The sequence below is a fragment of the Carcharodon carcharias genome, chromosome 7, assembly GCF_017639515.1.
Source record: "Carcharodon carcharias isolate sCarCar2 chromosome 7, sCarCar2.pri, whole genome shotgun sequence".
Classification (NCBI taxonomy): domain Eukaryota; kingdom Metazoa; phylum Chordata; class Chondrichthyes; order Lamniformes; family Lamnidae; genus Carcharodon; species Carcharodon carcharias.
The window spans coordinates 128,883,236-128,903,176 of NC_054473.1; positions in this window are offsets into that span (position 1 = coordinate 128,883,236).

Genomic DNA, 19,941 nt, shown 5'->3' on the forward strand with positions numbered 1-19,941 from the left:
CTCCAGAGTGACACGTCGCTACCCTCCAAACTGACATATCACTGTCCTCTAGCGAGACAAATCACTATCCTCCAGTGTGACATATCACTATCCTCCAGAGTGACGCGTCACTATCCTCCAAGGAGAAAAATCACTGTCCTCAAGTGTGACACATCACTATCCTGCAGAGTAACACTTCACCATCCTCTGGAGCAACATGTCACTATCCTCCAGCGTGACACATCACTATCCTCCAGGGTGACACATCACTATCCTCCAGAGTGACACATCACTATCTGCCAGAGTGATACGTCACCATCCTCTACAGCAACATGTCACCATCCTCCAGCCTCACACATCACTATCCTCCAGAGTGACACATCCCTATCCTCCAGTGTGACACATCGATATCCTCCAGCAAGACACCACTGTCCTCCAGAGTGACACATCACTAGCCTCCAGAGTGACACGTCGCAACCCTCCAAAGTTACATAACACTGTCCTCTAGCTAGAAAAATCACTATCCTGTAATGTGACACATCAATATCCTCCAGTGTGACACCTCACCAGAGTCACACATTAGCATACTCCAGTGTAACACATCACTACCCTACAGAATAACATGTCACTATCCTCTAGCGTGACACATCACTATCCTCCAGAGAGACACGTCACTAGCCTCCAGCATGACTCGTCACTATCCTCCAGAGTGAAACGTTGCTACATTCCAGCGTGACACATCACTATCCTCCAGAGCGAGGATAGTGAAGGGTTACTCTGGAGGATAGTGACCTGTCACACTGGAGGATAGTGACCTGTCATGCTAAAGGATAGTGACATGTTGCACTGGAGGATAGTGACATGTTACTCTGGATGATATTGATGTGTCACATTGGAGGATAGTGAAGTGTCACACTGGAGGCTGGTGAATTTTCTCACTAGAGGACAGTGATATGTCTGTTTGGAGGGTAGCAACGTGTCACTCTGGAGGATAGTTATGTGTTGCTCTGCGCCAGCGAGAAAAATCACTACACTCCAGTGTGACACATCACTATCCACAAGAGTGACGTGTTGCTATCCTCCAGTGAGAAAAATCACTATCCTCAAGTATGACACATCACTATCCTCCAGAGTAACACATCACTATGCTCCAGCGTGACATGTCACTACACTCCAGAGTGACACATCACTACCCTCCAGGGTGACATGTCACTATAATACAGCAGGAAACATCACTACCATCCAGAATGACACATCACTATGCTCCATTGTGACGCATCACTACCCTCCAGAGTAACACATCACTATTCTCCAGTGTGACACGACACTATCCTCCAGTGTGACACATCACTATCCTCCAGAGTGACACGTCGCTACCCTCTAGCATGACACATTACTATTCTCCAGCATGACATGGCACTATCCTCTAGTGTAACTCATCCATATCCTCCAACGAGACACATCACTGTCCTCCAGAGTGACACGTCGCAACCCTCCAAAGTTACGTATCACTGTCCTCTAGCTAGAAAAATCACTATCCTCTAACGTGACACATCACTATACTCCAGTGTGACACCTCACCAGAGTCACACATTACCATACCCCAGTGTAACAGTTCACTACCTTCCAGAATAACACATCACTATCCTCTAGCATGACACATCACTACCCTCCAGAGTGACACGTCACTAGCCTCTAGCATGACTCGTCACTATCCTCCAGAGTGAAATGTTGCTATCTTCCAGCATGACACATCATTATCCTCCAGAGTGACACATCGATATCTCCAGAGTGACATATCACTGTCCTCTAGCTAGAAAAATCACAGTCTTCTAGTGTGACACATCACTATCCTCCAGTGTGACACGTCACTATCCTCCAGAGTGTCATGTCACTATCCTCTGTTGTGACGCATCACTATCCTCCAGAGTGACACATCACTACCCTCTAGCATGACACATCACTATTCTCCAGCGTGACACGTCACTATTCTCCACTGTAACACATCGATATCCACTAGCGTGACACATCACTGTCCTCCTGAGTGACACATTGCTACTCTCCAAAGTGACATATCACTGACCTCTAGCGAGAAAAATCACTAGCCTCCAGTGTGACACATCACTATCCTCCAGTGTGACACATCACTATTTCCCAGTCTGACACATAGCTATACTCCAGTGAAAAAAATCACTACACTCCAGTGTGACTCACTACTATCCTCCAGAGTGACGCGTCACTATCCTCCAAGGAGAAATATCACTGTCCGCGAGTGTGACACATCACTATCATCCAGAGTAACATGTCACTATCCTCCAGTGCAACATGTCACTACCCTTCAGCGTGACAGGTCACTATCCTCCAGTATGGCACGTCACTAGCCTGCAGAGTAACACTTCACCATCCTCCAGAGCAACATGGCACTATCCTCCAGTGTGACACATCACTAACCTCCAGGGTGACACATCATTAACCTCCAGAGTGTCACACCACTATCTGCCAGAGTGATACGTCACCATCCTCTACAGCAACATGTCACCATCCTCCAGCCTCACACATCACTATCCTCCAGCGTGACATGTCACTACACTCCAGAGTGACACATCACTACCCTCCAGGGTGACATGTCACTATAATACAGCAGGAAACATCACTACCATCCAGAATGACACATCACTATGCTCCATTGTGACGCATCACTACCCTCCAGAGTAACACATCACTATTCTCCAGTGTGACACTTCACTATCCTCCAGTGTGATACATCACTATCCTCCAGAGTGACACGTCGCTACCCTCTAGCATGACACATTACTATTCTCCAGCATGACATGGCACTATCCTCTAGTGTAACTCATCCATATCCTCCAACGAGACACATCACTGTCCTCCAGAGTGACACGTCGCAACCCTCCAAAGTTACGTATCACTGTCCTCTAGCTAGAAAAATCACTATCCTCTAATGTGACACATCACTATACTCAAGTGTGACACCTCACCAGAGTCACACATTACCATACCCCAGTGTAACAGTTCACTACCTTCCAGAATAACACATCACTATCCTCTAGCATGACACATCACTACCCTCCAGAGTGACACGTCACTAGCCTCTAGCATGACTCGACACTATCCTCCAGAGTGAAATGTTGCTATCTTCCAGCATGACACATCATTATCCTCCAGAGTGACACATCGATATCTCCAGAGTGACATATCACTGTCCTCTAGCTAGAAAAATCACAGTCTTCTAGTGTGACACATCACTATCCTCCAGTGTGACACGTCACTATCCTCCAGAATGTCATGTCACTATCCTCTGTTGTGACGCATCACTATCCTCCAGAGTGACACGTCACTACCCTCTAGCATGACACATCACTATTCTCCAGCGTGACACGTCACTATTCTCCACTGTAACACATCGATATCCTCTAGCGTGACACATCACTGTCCTCCTGAGCCACACGTCGCTACTCTCCAAAGTGACATATCACTGACCTCTAGCGAGAAAAATCACTAGCCTCCAGTGTGACACATCACTATCCTCCAGTGTGACACATCACTATTTCCCAGTCTGACACATAGCTATACTCCAGTGAAAAAAATCACTACACTCCAGTGTGACTCACTACTATCCTCCAGAGTGACGCGTCACTATCATCCAAGGAGAAATATCACTGTCCGCGAGTGTGACACATCACTATCATCCAGAGTAACATGTCACTATCCTCCAGTGCAACATGTCACTACCCTTCAGCGTGACAGGTCTCTATCCTCCAGTATGGCACGTCACTAGCCCGCAGAGTAACACTTCACCATCCTCCAGAGCAACATGGCATTATCCTCCAGTGTGACACATCACTAACCTCCAGGGTGACACATCACTAACCTCCAGAGTGTCACACCACTATCTGCCAGAGTGATACGTCACCATCCTCTACAGCAACATGTCACCATCCTCCAGCCTCACACATCACTATCCTCCAGAGTGACACATCACTATCCTCCAGTGTGACACATCGATATCCTCCAGCAAGACACCACTGTCCTCCAGAGTGACACATCACTAGCCTCCAGAGTGACACGTCGCAACCCTCCAAAGTTACATAACACTGTCCTCTAGCTAGAAAAATCACTATCCTGTAATGTGACACATCACTATCCTCCAGTGTGACACCTCACCAGAGTCACACATTAGCATACTCCAGTGTAACACATCACTACCCTACAGAATAACATGTCACTATCCTCTAGCGTGACACATCACTATCCTCCAGAGAGACACGTCACTAGCCTCCAGCATGACTCGTCACTATCCTCCAGAGTGAAACTTTGCTACATTCCAGCGTGACACATCGCTATCCTCCAGAGCGAGGATAGTGAAGGGTTACTCTGGAGGATAGTGACCTGTCACACTGGAGGATAGTGACCTGTCATGCTAAAGGATAGTGACATGTTGCACTGGAGGATAGTGACATGTTACTCTGGATGATATTGATGTGTCACATTGGAGGATAGTGAAGTGTCACACTGGAGGCTGGTGAATTTTCTCACTAGAGGACAGTGATATGTCTGTTTGGAGGGTAGCAACGTGTCACTCTGGAGGATAGTTATGTGTTGCTCTGCGCCAGCGAGAAAAATCACTACACTCCAGTGTGACACATCACTATCCACAAGAGTGACGTGTTGCTATCCTCCAGTGAGAAAAATCACTATCCTCAAGTGTGACACATCACTATCCTCCAGAGTAACACATCACTATCCTCCAGCGTGACATGTAACTACACTCCAGAGTGACACATCACTACCCTCCAGGGTGACATGTCACTATAATACAGCAGGAAACATCACTACCATCCAGAATGACACATCACTATGCTCCATTGTGACGCATCACTACCCTCCAGAGTAACACATCACTATTCTCCAGTGTGACACGACACTATCCTCCAGTGTGATATATCACTATCCTCCAGAGCAACATGTCACTATCTTCCAGAGTGACACTTCACTATCCTCAGGTGTGACACATCGCTATCCTCCAGAGTGACACGTCGCTACCCTCTAGCATGACACATTACTATTCTCCAGCATGACATGGCACTATCCTCTAGTGTAACTCATCCATATCCTCCAACGAGACACATCACTGTCCTCCAGAGTGACACGTCGCAACCCTCCAAAGTTACGTATCACTGTCCTCTAGCTAGAAAAATCACTATTCTCTAATGTGACACATCACTATACTCCAGTGTGACACCTCACCAGAGTCACACATTACCATACCCCAGTGTAACAGTTCACTACCCTCCAGAATAACACATCACTATCCTCTAGCATGACACATCACTACCCTCCAGGGTGACACGTCACTAGCCTCTAGCATGACTCGTCACTATCCTCCAGAGTGAAATGTTGCTACCTTCCAGCATGACACATCATTATCCTCCAGAGTGACACATCGATATCTCCAGAGTGACATATCACTGTCCTCTAGCTAGAAAAATCACAGTCTTCTAGTGTGACATATCACTATCCTCCAGTGTGACACGTCACTATCCTCCAGAGTGTCATGTCACTATCCTCTGTTGTGACGAATCACTATCCTCCAGAGTGACACGTCACTACCCTCTAGCATGACACATCACTATTCTCCAGCATGACACATCACTATTCTCCAGCGTGACACGTCACTATTCTCTACTGTAACACATCGATATCCTCTAGCGTGACACATCACTGTCCTCCTGAGTGACACATCGCTACTCGCCAAAGTAACATATCACTGACCTCTAGCGAGAAAAATCACTAGCCTCCAGTGTGACACATCACTATCTTCCAGTGTGACACATCACTATTTCCCAGTCTGACACATAGCTATACTCCAGTGAAAAAAATCACTACACTCCAGTGTGACTCACTACTATCCTCCAGAGTGACGCGTCACTATCCTCCAAGGAGAAATATCACTGTCCGCGAGTGTGACACATCACTATCATCCAGAGTAACATGTCACTATCCTCCAGTGCAACATGTCACTACCCTTCAGCGTGACAGGTCACTATCCTCCAGTATGGCACGTCACTAGCCTGCAGAGTAACACTTCACCATCCTCCAGAGCAACATGGCACTATCCTCCAGTGTGACACATCACTAACCTCCAGGGTGACACATCACTAACCTCCAGAGTGTCACACCACTATCCGCCAGAGTGACAAATCACCATCCTCTACAGCAACATATCACTATCCTCCAATGTCACACATCACTATCCTCCAGTGTGACACATCACTATCCTCCAGAGTGACACGTTGCTTTCCTCTAGCGTGTTGCATTACTATTCCCCAGCATGACATGTCACTATTCTCCAGTGTAGCACATCGATATCCTCCAGCGAGTCACATCACTGTCCTGCAGAGTGACATATTACCATCCTCCAGAGTGACACGTCGAGCCCTCCAAAGTTACATATCCCTGTCCTCTAGCTAGAAAAATCATTATCCTCTAAAGTGACACATCACTATCTTCCAGTGTGGCACCTCACCAGAGTCACACATTACCATACCCCAGTGTAACATGTCACTACCCTCCAGAATAACACGTAACTATCCTCTAACATGACACATCACTATTCTCCAGAGTGACACGTCACTAGACTCCTGCATGACTCGTCACTATCCTCCAGAGTGAGACATTGATACCTTCCAGCATTACACATCACTATCCTCCAGAGTGACACATCAATATCCTCCAGAGTGACATATCACTGACCTCTAGCTAGAAAAATCACAATCTTCTAGTGTGACACATCACTATCCTCCAGTGCGACACGTCTCTATACTCCAGAGTGACATGTCAATATTGTCTGTTGTGACAAATCACTATCCTCCAGAGTGACACGTCGCTTCCCTCTAGCATGACACATCACTATTCTCCAGCATGACACGTCACTATTCTCCACTGTAACACTTCGATATCCTCTAGTGTGACACATCACTATCCTCCAGAATGACACATCGATATCCTCCAGAGTGACATATCACTGTCCTCTAGCTAGAAAAATCACAATCTTCTAGTGTGACACATCACTATCCTCCAGAGTGACATGTTACTAACGTCTGTTGTGACATATCACTATCCTCCAGATTGACACGTCATTACCCTCCAAACTGACATATCACTGTCCTCTAGCGAGAAAAATCACCAACCTCCAGTGTGACACATCACTATTTCCCAGTCTGACACATTGCTATACTCCAGTGAGAAAAATCACTGCACTGCACTGTGACACATTACTATCCTCCAGAGTGACGCGTCACTATACTCCAAGGAGAAAATTCACTATCCTCGAGTGTGACACATCATTATCATCCAGAATAACATGTCACTATCCTTCAGTGCAACACGTCACTACCCTTCAGTGTGACAGGTCACTATCCTCCAGTGTGGCACATCACTAATCCTGCAGAGTAACACTTCACCATCCTCCAGAGCAACATGTCACTATCCTCCAGAGTGACACATCACTATCCTCCAAGGTGACACATCACTAACCTCCAGAGTGACACACCACTATCCGCCAGAGTGGCACGTCACCATCCTCTAGCATGACACATTAGTATTCTCCAGCATAACATGGCATTATCCTCCAGTGTAACACATCGATATCCTCCAGCGAGACACATCACTGTCCTCCAGAGTGACACATTGCAACCCTCCAAAGTTACATATCACTGTCCTCTAGTTAGAAAAATCACTATCCTCTAATGTGACACATCACTATCCTACAGTGTGACACCTCACCAGAGTCACACATTACCATACTCCAGTGTAACAGTTCACTACCCTCCAGAGTGACACATCACTAGCCTCTAGCATGACTTGTCACTATCCTCCAGAGTGAAACGTTGCTACCTTCCAGCGGGACACATCATTATTGTCTAGAGTGATACATTGATAGCTCCAGAGTGACATATCACTGTCCTCTAGCTAGAAAAATCACAATCTTCTAGTCTGACACATCACTATCCTCCAGTGTGACACATCACTATCCTCCAGAGTGACGTGTCGCTATCCTCTGTTGTGACACATCACTATCCTCCAGAGTGACATGTCGCTACCCTCTAGCATGACACATCACTATTCTCCAGCATGACACGTCACTATTCTCCACTGTAACGCATCGATATCCTCTCGTGTGACACATCACTATCTTCCAGAGTGACACGTCACTACCATCTTGAGTGACACGTAGCTACCCTCCAGAGTGACATATCACTGTCCTCTAGCGAGAAAAATCACTATTCTCCAGTGTGACACATCACTATCCTCCAGAGTGACGTGTCGCTATCCTCCAGGGAGAAAAATCACTATCCTCAAGTGTGACACATCACAATACTGCAGAGTGACACATCATTATCCACCAGAGTAACACATCACTATTCTCCAGTGTGACATGCCACTATCCACCAGTGTGACACATCGCTACCCTCCAGAGTGACACATCGCTACCCTCCAGAGTGACACATCACTACCCTCCAGAGTAACACATCACTATCCTCCAGAGTATCATGTCACTATCCTTTAGTGTGACACATCACTATCCGCCAGTGTGACATGTCACTATCCTTCAGAGTGACACGTCACGATCCTTAATTGTGACAAGTCACTATCCTCCTGTGTAACACATCACTATCATTCAGCGTTATATATCACGGTCCTTCAGCGTCACACGTCGCTATTCTCCAGAGTAACACATCACTCTCCTCTAAACTGACACGTCGCTATCCTCCAGAGTGACATGTCACCATCCTCCAGAGTGACATGTCGCTACCCTCTAGCGTGACACATCACTATTCTCCAGTGTGACACGTAACTATCCTGCAGTGTAACACATCGATACCCTCCAGCGTGACACCTCACTGTCCTCCAGAGTGACACATCACTATCCTCCAGAGTGACACGTTGCTGCCCTCCAAACAGACATATCACTGTCCTCTAGTGAGAAAAATCACTAGGCTCCAGTGACACACGTCACTATCCTCCAGTGCAACACGTCACTATCCTTCAGCGTGACACATCACTATCCTTCAGTGTGACATATTACTATCCTCCAGTGTGACACATCACTATCCTCCAGTGTGACACACCACTATCCTCCAGCGTGACACATCACTATCCTCCAGACTGACACATTGCTACCCTCCAGCGTGACATGTCTCTACCCTCCAGAGTGACACATCACTATCCTCCAGTGTGACTCATCACTATCCTCCAGTGTAACACATTGATATCCTCCAGCGTGACACATCACTATCCTCCAGAGTGACACATCACTATCACACAGAGTGACACAGCGATACCCTCCAGAGTGACATATCACTGTCCTCTAGCATGCAAGATCACTCTCCTCTAGTGTGACACATCACTATTCTCCAGGGTGACACGTCAAGATCCTCAATTGTGACACGTTACTATCCTCCTGTGTAACACGTCACTATCATTCAGCGTTACACGTCACTGTCCTCCAGCGTCACACGTCGCTATTCTCCAGAGTAACACATCACTATCCTCCAGAGCTACACGTCGCTACCCTCCAGAGTGACACGTCACTATCCTCCAGAATGACGTGTCGCTACACTCTAGCATGACACATCACTGTTCTCCAGCGTGACACGTCACTATCCTCCAGTGTAACACATTGATACTCTCTAGAGTGACACATCACTGTCCTCCAGAGTGACACGTCGCAACCCTCTAATGTGACACATCATTATCCTCCAGTGTGACACCTGACTAGAGTGACACATTACCATACTCCAGTGTAACACGTCACTACCCTCCAGAATAACACGTCACTATCCTCTAGCGTGACATATCACCATCCTCCAGAGTGACACGTCACTGGCCTCCAGCATGACACGTCACTATCTTCCAGAGTGAAACGTTGCTACCTTCCAGCGTGACACGTCACTATCCTCCAGTGTGACACATCACTATCCTCCAGAGTGATATGTCACTATTCTCCAGTGTGACACACCATTATCCTCCAGAGTAACATGTTACTATCCTCCAGTGTGACATATCACTATCTTTCAGAGTGACAAGTCACTATCATCTTGAGTGACACGTAGCTACCCTCCAAAGTGACATATCACTGTCCTCTAGCGAGAAAAATCACTATTCTCCAGTGTGACACATCACTATCCTCCAGTGTGACACATTATTATACCCCAGCAAGACACATTGCTATGCTCCAGTGAGAAAAATCACTACACTTCAGTGTGACACATCACTATCCACCAGAGTGACGTGTCGCTATCCACCAGGGAGAAAATTCACTATCCTCAAGTGTAACACATCACAATACTGCAGAGTGACACTTCATTATCCACCAGAGTAACACATCACTATTCTCCAGTGTGACATGCCACTATCCACCAGTGTGACACATCGCTACCCTCCAGAGTGACACATCGCTACCCTCCAGAGTGACACATCACTACCCTCCAGAGTAACACATCACTATCCTCCAGAGTATCATATCACTATCCTCTAGTGTGACACATCACTATCTGCCAGTGTGACATGTCCCTATCCTTCAGAGTGACACGTCACGATCCTTAATTGTGACAAGTCACTATCCTCCTGTGTAACATATCACTATCATTCTGCGTTATATATCACAGTTCGCCAGCGTCACACGTCGCTATTCTCCAGAGTAACACATCTCCAGAGTGACATGTCACCATCCTCCAGAGTAACATGTCGCTACTCGCCAGCGTGACACATCACTATTCTCCAGTGTGACACGTAACTATCCTCCAGTGTAACACATCGATACCCTCTAGCGTGACACCTCACTGTCCTCCAGAGTGACACATCACTATCCTCCAGAGTGACACGTTACTGCCCTCCAAACAGACATATCACTGTCCTCTAGCGAGAAAAATCACTAGGCTCCAGTGACACACATCACTATCCTCCAGTGTGACACATCACTATCATCCAGAGTAACATGTCCCTATCCTCCAGTGCAACACGTTACTATCGTTCAGCATGACAGGTCACTATCCTCCAGTGTGACACGTCACTATCCTGCAGAGTAACACTTCACCATCCTCGAGAGCAACACATCACTATCCTTCAGCGTGACACATCACTAACCTTCAGTGTGACATATTACTATCCTCCAGAGTGACACATCACTATCCTCCAGAGTGACACATCACTACCCTCCAGTGTGACACGTCACTATCCTCCAGAGTAACATGTCACTATCCTCCAGTGTGACACATCACTATCCTCAATTGTGACACATCACTACCACCCAGCGTGACACGTCACTACCCTCCAGATTGACACATCACTATCCTCCAGAGTGACACATTGATATCCTCCAGCATGACACGTCACTATCCTCTAGAGTGGCACATCACTATCCTCCAGAGTGACACATCACTATCCTCCAGAGGATCACATCGATATCCTCCAGAGTGACATATCACTGTCCTCTACCGTGCAAAATCACTCTCCTCTAGTGTGACACATGACCATCCTCCAGTGTAACATGTCACTATCTTCCAGAGTGACATATCACTATCCTCAGTAGTGACACGTCACTATCCTCCAGTGTAACATGTCACCATTGTTCAGCGTTACACATCACTATCCACCATCATGGCATGTCATTATGCTCAAGAGTAACACATCACTATCCTCCAGAGTGATACGTCGTTACCCTCCAGAGTGACACATCACTATTCTCCAGGGTGACATGCCACTATCTTCCAGTGTGAACATCGCTACACGCCAGAGTGACACATCACTATCCTCCAGCGTGACACATCAGTATCCTCCAGTGTAACACATTGATATCCTCCAGCGCAACACATCACTATCCTCCAGAGTGACACATCACTATCACCCAGAGTGTCACATTGATACCTTCCAGAGTGACATATCACTATCCTCCACTGTGATATGTCACTATCCTCCAGAGTAACATGTCACTTTCCTAGACTGTGACACATCATTATCCTCAATTGTAAGACATCACTATCCTCCAGCGTGACACATCACTATCCTCTAGTGTGACACATCACTATCCTCCAGTGTAACACATCACTATCCTCCAGAGTGACACATCACTATCACCCAGAGTGACACATCAATACCCTCCAGAGTGACATATCACTGTCCCCTAGTGTGCAAAATCACTCTCCTCTAGCGTGACACATCACTATCCTCTAGAGTGACACGTCACTATCCTCCTGTGTAACACGTCACTATCATTCAGCATTACACATCACTGTCCTCCAGCGTCACATGTCGCTATTCTCCAGAGTAATACATCACTCTCCTCCAGAGCTACACGTCGCTACCCTCCAGAGTGACATGTCGCTACACTCTAGCATGACACATCAGTATTCTCCAGCGTGACACGTCACTATTATCCAGTGTAACACATCGATACCCTCTAGAGTGACACATCACTGTCCTCCAGATTGACATGTCGCAACCCTCCAAAGATACATATCACTGTCCTCTAGCTGGAAAAATCACTATCCTCTAACGTTACACATCACTATCCTCCAGAGTGACACGTCATTACCCTCCAGAGAGACATGTCACTATCCTCCAGAGTGACACGTCACTACCCTCTGGCGTGACACATCACTATTCTCCAGTGTGGCGAGTCATTCTTCTCCACCGTAACATTTCGATATCCTCTAGCGTGACACCTCACTGTCCTCCAGAGTGACACATCACTATCCTCCAGTGTGACACATCACTATTTCCCAGACTGACACATTGCTATACTCCAGTGAGAAAAATCACTACACTCCAGTGTGACACATCACTATCCTCCAGAGTGACACGTCACTATCCTCCAAGAAGAAAAATCACTATCCTCGAGTGTGGCACATCAATATCATCCAGAGTAACATGTCACTATTCTCTAATGGAACAGGTCACTACCCTTCAGCGTGACAGGTCACTATCCTCCAGTGTGGCACGTCACTATCCTGCAGAGTAACATTTCACCATCCTCCAGAGCAACATCTCACTATCCTCCAGTGTGACACATCACTAACCTCCAGAGTGACACATCACTAACCTCCAGAGTGACACACCACTATCCTCCAGGGTGACACATCACTAACCTCCAGGGTGACACATCACTAACCTCCAGAGTGACATACCACTATCCGCCAGAGTGACACGTCACCATCCTCTACAGCAACATATCACTATCCTCCAGCGTCACACAACACTATCCTCCAGAGTGACACAGCACTATCCTCCAGTGTGACACATCACTATCCTCCAGAGTGACACATCACTATCCTCCTGAGTGACACGTCACTGCCCTCTAGCTAGAAAAACCACTATCTTCTAGTGTGACACATCACTATCCTCCAGTGTGACATGTCACTATCATCCAGAGTGATACGTCACTATTCTCAGTTATGACACGTCACTATCCTCCAGAGTGACATGTCGCTCCCCTCAAAAATGACATATCACTGTCTTCTAGCGAGAAAAATCACTAGCCTCCAGTGTTACACATCACTTTCCTCCAGTCTGACACATTGCTATACTCCAGCGAGAAAAATCACTTCACTCCTGTGTGACACATCACTGTCCTCCAGAGTGACATGTCACTATCCTCCAGTGCAACAAGTCACTATCCTTCTGCGTGACAGGTCACTATCATCCAGCATGACACAGCACTATTCTCCAGAGTGACACATCACTATTCTCCAGAGTGACACATCACTATTCTCCAGAGTGACACAACACTATCCGCCAGAGTGACACGTCACTATCCTCTAGAGCAACATATCACTATCCTCCAGCGTCACACACCACTATCCTCCAGAGTGACACAGCACTATCCTCCAGTGTGACACAGCACTATCCTCCTAAGTGACACGTCACTATCCTCCAGTGGGACACGTCACTGCCTTTCATCGTGACAGGTCACTATCCTCCAATGCGACATGCCACTATATTGCAGATTAACACATCACCATTCTCTAGAGCAACACGTCACTATCATCCAGTGTGACACATCACTATCCTCCACTGTGACACATCACTATCCTCCAGAGTGACATGTTACTATCCTCCAGCATGACACCTCACTATCCTCCTGAGTGACACATCACTACCCTTCAGAGTAACACATCACTCTCCTCCAGTGACATGTCGCTACCCTCCAGAGTGACATGTCACTATCCTCCAGAGTAAAATGTTTCTATCCTCCAGTGTGACACAACACTATCCTCCAGAGTGACATATCACTATCCTCCAGAGTGACACGTCATTACCCTCCAGAGAGACATGTCACTATCCTCCAGAGTGACACGTCGCTACCCTCTGGCGTGACACATCGCTATTCTCCAGTGTGGCGAGTCATTCTTCTCCACCGTAACATTTCGATATCCTCTAGCGTGACACCTCACTGTCCTCCAGAGTGACACATCACTATCCTCCAGTGTGACACATCACTATTTCCCAGACTGACACATTGCTATACTCCAGTGAGAAAAATCACTACACTCCAGTGTGACACATCACTATCCTCCAGAGTGACATGTCACTATCCTCCAAGAAGAAAAATCACTATCCTCAAGTGTGGCACATCAATATCATCCAGAGTAACATGTCACTATCCTCTAATGGAACAGGTCACTACCCTTCAGAGTGACAGGTCACTATCCTCCAGTGTGGCACGTCACTATCCTGCAGAGTAACACTTCACCATCATCCAGAGCAACATGTCACTATCCTCCAGCGTCACACATCACTATCCTCCAGAGTGACACAGCACTATCCTCCAGTGTGACACATCACTATCCTCCAGAGTGACACATCATTATCCTCCTGAGTGACACGTCACTATCCTCCAGTGCGACACATCGCTATACTGCAGATTAACACATCACCATCCTATGGAGCAACATGTCACTATCATCCAGTGTGGCACATCACTATTCTCCAGTGTGACATGCCACTATCCTCCAGTGTGACACATCGCTACACTCCAGGGTGACACACCACTATCCTCCAGAGTAACACATCACTATCCTCCAGAGTAACATGTCACTATGCTCCGGTGTGACACTTCAGTATCCTCAATTGTGACACATCACTATTCTCCACTGTGACACATCACAATCCTCCAGAGTGATGCGTCGCTACCCTCCAGTGTGACATGTCTCTACCCTCCAGAGTGACACATCACTATCCACCAGCATGACACATCACTATCCTCCACTTTAACTCATTGATATCCTCCAGCATGACACATCACTATCCTCCAGAGTCACACATCACTATACCCCAGAATGACACATCGATACCTTCCTGGGTGACATACCACTGTCCTCTAGCTCGAAAAATCACTATCCTCTAGTGTGACACATCAACAGCCTAAAGTGTGACACATCACTATCCTCCAGAGTGACACGTCACAATCCTCAATTGTGACACGTCACTATCCTCCTGTGTAACACGTCACTATCATTCAGCGTTACACATCACTGTCCTCCAGCGTCACAGGTTGCTATTCTCCAGAGTAACACATCACTCTCCTCCAGATTGACATGTCGCTACCCTCCAGAGTGACATGTCACTATCCTCCAGAGTAACATGTTTCTATCCTCCAGTGTGACACATCACTATCTTCCAGAGTGACACATCACTATCCCCCAGAGTAACACATCACTCTCCTCCAGAGTGACATGTCGCTACCCTCCAGAGTGTCATGTCACTATCCCCCAGAGTAACATGTTTCTATCCTCCAGTGTGACACATCACTATCCTCCAGAGTGACATATCACTATCATCCACTGTGACACATCACTATCTTCCAGAGTGACACGTCACTATCCCCCAGAGTGACATGTCACAATACTCCAGTGCAACACGTCACTATCCTTCAGCATAACATATCACTATCCTCCAGAGTAACACGTCACTATCCTCCAGTGGGACACGTCAATATCATCCAGAGTGACACATCACTATCCTCCAGAGTGACATGTTACTATCCTCCAGAGTAAATCGTCACTACCCTCCAGAGTGACACATCACTAACCTCCAGAGTGACACGTCACTATCCTCCAGAGCGACACATCAATATCCTACACTATGACACACTACTATACTCCAGAGTAACACGTCACTATCCTACAGAGTGACACAGCACTATCCTCCAGTGTGACACGTCACTATCCTACAGAGTGACACAGCACTATCCTCCAGAGTAACACGACAGTACCCCTCCAGTTTGACACATAACTATCCTCCAGAGCAACAAATCACTAGCCTCTAGAGTGACACATCCCAATCCTCCAGAGTAACACGTCACTACCCTCCAGAGCGACACATCAATATCATCCAGAGTGACACACTATCCTCCAGAGTGACATGTCACTATCCTCCAGAGTGACATGTCACTATCCTCCAGAGTGACACATCACTATCCTCCAGATGACACGTCACTATCTGCCAGATTAACACGTCATTACCCTCCAGTGTGACACTTTACTAACCTCCAGTGTGACACATCACTATCTTCCAGAGTGACACCTCTCTATCCTTGCATTGCGACACGTCACTATCCTCCAGTGTAACACGTCACTATTCTCCATTGTGACAGATCACTATCCTACAGACTGACATGTCATGATCTTTCAGAGTGACTCAACACCATTCTCCAGTGTGACACGTCACTATCCTCCAGAGTGACACATCACTATCCTCCAGAGTGACACATCACTATCCGCCAGATTAACACGGCATTACCCTCCAGTGTGACACATCACTATCCTCCAGTGGAACACATCACTATCCTCCAGAGTGACATGCCACTCACGTCCAGAGCAACACGTCATTAACATCCAGAGTAACACATCACTATCCTCCAGTGTGACACGTCAATATCATCCAGAGTGACACATCACTATCCTCCAGAGTAACAAGTTGCTACCCTCCAGAGTAACATATCCCTGTCCTCTAGCAAGAAAAATCACTATGATCCTGTGTTACACAACACTAACATCTAGTATGACATGTCACTATCCTACAGAGTGAAACAGCACTATCCTCCAGAGTGACACACCACAATCCTACAGAGTGAAACAGCACTATCCTCCAGAGTGACACACCACAATCCTACAGAGTGAAACAACACTATCCTCCAGAGTGACACACCACAATCCTACAGAGTGACACAGCACTATCCTCCAGAGTGACGCACCACAATCCTACAGAGTGACACCTCACTATCCTCCAGAGTGACACATCATTATCCTGTAGAGTGACACATCGGTACAGTCCAGCGTGACACATCACTATCTTCCAGAGTGACATGACGCTAGCCTCCAGTGTAAAACGTCGCTACCCTCCAGTGTGACACATCACTAACATCCAGAGTAACACATTACAATCCTCCAGCGTGACACATCACTATCCTCCAATGTGACACACCACTATCTTCCAGAGTGACAAGTCATTATACCAGAGAGTGACACATCACTATCCTACAGAGTGACATATCACTATTCTCCAGTGTAACACGTCACTATACTTCAGCGTGATGCATCACTAACCTCCAGAGCAACACGTTACAATCCTCCAGCATGACACATCACTATCCTCCAGTGTGACACACCACTATCTTCCAGAGTGACATGTCACTATAACAGGTAGTGACATATCACTATGCTACAGAGTTACACATCACTATCCTCCAGTGGAACACATCACTATTCTCCAGAGTGACACGCCACTAACCTCCAGAGCGACACGTCACTATCCTCCAGAGTGACACATCACTATCCTCCAGTGTGACACATCAATATCCTCCAGAGTGACACATCACTATCCTCCAGAGTAACAAGTCGCTACCCTCAAGATTAACATATCACTGTCCACTAGTGAGATAAATCACGATGCTCCAGTGTTACACATCACTAACCTCTAGTATGATATGTCACTATCCTACAGAGTGACACAGCACTATCCTCCAGAGTGACACATCACCATCCTCCACAATGATACATCATTATCCTCCAGTGGAACACATCACTATCCTCCAGAGTGACATGTCACTATCCTCCAGAGTGACACGTCACTATCCTCCAGATTAACACGTCATTACCCTCCAGTGTGACACATCACTATCCTCCAGTGGAACACATCACTATCCTCCGGAGTGACATGCCACTAACATCCAGAGCAACACGTCACTATCATCCAGAGTAACACATCACTATCCTCCAGTGTGACACGTCAATATCATCCAGAGTGACACATCACTATCCTCCAGAGTAACAAGTTGCTACCCTCCAGAGTAACATATCTCTGTCCTCTAGCGAGAAAAATCACTATGCTCCAGTGGTACACATCACTAACCTCTAGTATGACATGTCACTATCCTACAGAGTGAAACAGTTCTATCCTCCAGAGTGAGACATCACCATCCTACACAATGATACATCACTATCCTCCAGTGGAACACATCACTATCCTCCAGAGTGACACTTCACTATCCTCCAGAGTGACATATCACTATCCTCCAGAGTGACATGTAACTATCCTCCAGTATAACACGTTACTAGCCTTCAGCATAACGAATCACTATCCACCAGAGTAACATATCACCATCCTCTAGAGTAACACATCACTATCCTCCAGCCTGACACATCACTATCCTCCGGTGGGACACATCACTATTCTCCAGAGTGACATGTCACTTACTTCTAGAGTGACACGTCACTATCCTCCAGAGTAACACGTCACTATCCACCAGTGTGACACATCACTATTCTCCATTGTGACAAATCACTATACTCCAGAGTAACAAGTTGCTACCCTCCAGAGTAACATATCCCTGTCCTCTAGTGAGAAAAATCACTATCCTCCAGTGTTACACATCACTAACCTCTAATGTGATACGTCACTATCCTCCAGAGTGACATATCACTATCATCCAGAGTGACCCGTCACTATCCGCCATTGTGACCCGTCATTCTCCTCCAATGTAACATGTCACTATTGTTCAATGTTGCACATCACTATCCTCCTGTGTGACATGTCACGATCCTCGAGAGTAACACATCACTATCCTCCAGAGTGACAGATCACTATCCTCCATTGTGACACATCACTAGCCTACATTGTGACACGTCACTACCCTCCAGGGTAACACGTCACTATCTTTCAGCATGACACATCACTATCCTCCGGAGTAACACATCACTCTCCTCCAAGGTGATACATCAATATCATCAAGTCTGACACATCACTATCATCCAGAGTAAAATGTCACTATCCTCCAGTGAAACACCTCACTATCCTTAAGCATAACGAATCACCACCATCCAGAGTAACTATTCACGATCCTCCAGCCTGACACCTCACTATCCTCCAGTGGGACACAGCACTATCCTCCAGAGTGACACGTCACCATCCTCCAGAACGACACGTCACTATCTTCCAGTGTGACACATCACTATCCTCCAGTGGGACACAGCACTATCCTCCAGAGTGACACGTCACCATCCTCCAGCCTGACACATCACTATCCTCCAGCGGGACACATCACTATCCTCCAGTGTGACACACCATTAGCCTGCAGAGTGACATGTCACTATCATGCAGCGTGACACATCACTATCATCCAGAGTGACACATCACTATCCTCCAGTGGGACACATCACTATCCTCCAAGGTAACATGTCGCTACCATCCAGAGTAACATGACACTGACCTCGAGCAAGAAAAATCACGATCCTCCGGTGTTACACATCACTAACTTCCAGTGTGACACATCACTATCCTCCATAGTGTCACATCACTATACTCCATTGTGACATGTCTCTATTCTCCATTGCGACACATCACTATCCTCCAGTGGGACACGTCACTATCCTCCGGAGTAAC